The sequence below is a fragment of the Peromyscus eremicus genome, unplaced genomic scaffold (assembly GCF_949786415.1).
Source record: "Peromyscus eremicus unplaced genomic scaffold, PerEre_H2_v1 PerEre#2#unplaced_3455, whole genome shotgun sequence".
Classification (NCBI taxonomy): Eukaryota; Metazoa; Chordata; class Mammalia; order Rodentia; family Cricetidae; genus Peromyscus; species Peromyscus eremicus.
The window spans coordinates 23,572-26,656 of record NW_026737689.1 but is presented as its reverse complement, the minus strand read 5'-3'; the positions used below and the strand labels follow the sequence as shown (position 1 = coordinate 26,656).

At 34.2% G+C, this 3,085-nt stretch overlaps 1 non-coding gene across 1 annotated transcript; it reads right to left on the bottom strand.

Moving 5' to 3' along the window:
- Positions 1-1,889: 1,889 nt before the first annotated feature.
- On the bottom strand, positions 1,890-2,072 carry LOC131902174 (U2 spliceosomal RNA). The gene has a single exon (XR_009377027.1). It is a non-coding gene; the product is annotated as a U2 spliceosomal RNA (small nuclear RNA).
- Positions 2,073-3,085: the final 1,013 nt, after the last annotated feature.

Here is a 3,085-nt window from a genome sequence, read left to right as displayed (position 1 = left end):
CATGCCATATTCTGTAGGTCTTTGAAGTGTTTGAAGATTACCTACCTAATTGAATTATATCTATATATACCTAGAAAACTTAACATGACTATAAGTTTGACTATCATACAAGACTAATTATTAATTACATAAACATAATACGTCAAATGAGAGTAGAAATATATATACAGTATAACAAAATTAAGTTTGAACTTATATCAATAAACTAAAATCCATAGCAATGTAAAACATTTCTATACAAGTTGTTGCTCTTTAAAAGTAGGTTTATTAATCTACCCTTTCATCCTATATATCTATATGTCAATCATTGCACATTTTCTTGTATTGTTCTAAAATGTAAATATTCTCATGCTACTTTTCTTCTTAAGATGTTTTAGGCACTGGAGCTATTGCTTAGTAGATATGAGAGTGTATTTTCTGAAGAATTGAATTCAGTTCTCAGTAACTGCCTGTAACTACAACTCCAGGACATTCAATGCCCTCTCCTGACCTCTGGAGGCACCTGCATTCACACATATATTCACACAACACATGGATACAAATAAAAAAAAATCTTCAAACAACTGCTTTAGTGGTTCCCTGTTACTCTTTGATGAATAAGTTGATCTTGAGTGGATGCCTTAGCATAAAATAAGCTCTTCTATCCTATTGACTGTTACACAGGGTTTTCTGCTCTAATCCCTATATTTATCATTCACTATACATATGATATTTCATCCTCGTCTAGCATGGCATGTACATTCCTTTCTTCATGATTGTGTTTCTTATCCAATATTGCGAATCTAGCTTCTCTGTGTAGTTTTGTAAAATTTTCTGTAAAGTACCAATGTCTCAACATTGGTTATATGGAACATGAGATTTTAATTCTTGACTGGCTCTCTGTGGGATATCTGATTCATAGAACCAGCATGGTTTAGTCATTAATCTTTATAGCTATATTCTATAATACATTTTTAATTGATTTTAGTTTTAAAACTTGTATATATTGTATATTGATCATATTCCACCTTGCAATTCCCTATCTTCATTTCTTAACCCTCTGTATTCCCTCTTGTCCCCCTATCCAACTTTGATTCTTGTAGTTGGAATTTTTCCTGTTTTCCACCCAGTCCCGCATCTGCTCAGACCCAAATAAACACACAGAGGCTTATATTAATTAGGAACTGTATGGCCATGGCCTATGGCTCAAACTTCTTGCTAGCTAGCTCTTATAACTAAACTCAGCTGATTTCTATTAATCTATATGTCAACATGTGTTCCATGGTTTTACCTGTGTGTCATCACATGCTGTTCCCTGGATGGCAGGATGGCATCTCCCCTGCCTCTCCTTTCTCCTTTCACTATCTCCCTTAGATTTTTCCTGCCTGGCTTCATCCTGCCCTGCCATATGCCAAACGACTTTATTTATCAACCAATTAGAGCAACACAAATTCACAATATCCAGAAAGATATCCCATAGCAGATTCTAGTTTTATGTCATATGTATGCACTTAACTGTATGTGTCTGTATAAAACCTTGGAAACAAGAATGAGTAAAATCATCTGATTTATCTTTTTCAGACTGGTTTAATTCACATAATGTGGTTATATCCAGTTGCATCTATTTTTTGCTTCAAATATGACTTTGTTATTTTTATGACTAAAAAAAATCCATTGTGTATATATAGCACATGTCCTTTTTCATTCATCTGCTGATAGACAACTAGTTGGCCCCATAATTCAATTATTGTAAAAGTGCTAAATGTCCATATATATGACATGTCGACTTTGAAGACACTGGGTAAATTCCAAGGAGTGGTATGGCTCGGCTTTGGAAGAGTCAAATATTCAATAATGTGCATGGAACGAATAATTAGGTCAAGTTTAAGACACTTGAAAAAGATCACTTGAGGGTGTGCACCATTCTGAGATGTACTGCAAACCCAAGTCAATGCATGAAGTGGAGGAAGCCCGCTTCTGTTCCATCTCCCTGCTCTAAATATGCATTTATTGAGTTCGCCCCAGATAGAGAATGCACACATATTAAGCTAATAAGAAGTTACTTAATCTCAGTTTAAAGACTCAAAAGCCATCAGTTATCCCCTTTATGTTGCTGTATTAATATGAAACAATGTTGGCAAACCTTCTCTCTAAGGGACTAGAGGGTAATCTGTATCATAGTTGGAAGGACTTCTTTCTGCAGACACAGTTAGAAGATCATTACTATAGTCTTATATTTTTCACTCACCTAATTGTGGGGTATTTGATGGTTTCCAGTAGTGAGACTCCTCTAAGAATTAAGCTAGCACAGTCAGAGGTAGTAGACTTGGAAGGAGATGCAGGGAGTTTTAAATGAGAAGACTATACATGAGCAAACATATGGAAATCATTCAATTATTTGGAGGTCATCTTGTGGACAGTGTCTGTTGGGCCCAGCTGGAGTTTAATACAAAAATCCTCAGGCTCTAGCAATACCTTCTACCCCTTCAGCACATTTCACCAAGAGCCAGGCAATTCTGCATCCTAATTAGGTTAAGCTTGTGACTAGAGTTGTTCAAAAACAAAGGCACTTTTATGCAGATATGATATTGGCATGACTACATCCTACATTTTTTGAGTGTGTTTGTATATATGTAAGTTTCTTACTGCCAAATTATACATATGTGTTTTCTTCTCTTTCATTTCTGTTTGTTCAGCTTGATGGATTCATGGTGGAATTTTTGGTTGTTTTATTTTCACAAAATGTCAAAAGATTCAATTTTCAATTTTTTATGAGTGGTTAGTTATTTACTTTCACATTGTTTAAGTTTTAGAGAAATTTTGCTTTAGTGTTCAGAAACACTTTAGAGGCTACATTGCCGCAAATAGAGTGGAACCTTAGGAAGAATGGAATTTTACATTGGCAATTTACAGTCACAAAAAAAAGAACAATTTAAAGTTGTCTCAAAATTCATAGGACAAATATAGACCTCCTTTGTAAGTGAAGAATCCTCATAGAACAGAAGCACATGTATATGTTTATTTGTTCATATATATTAATGTGTGCTTTTTTTATAATGCAGCAAAATGGCATATAATTATGTATATATATATATATATGTATATT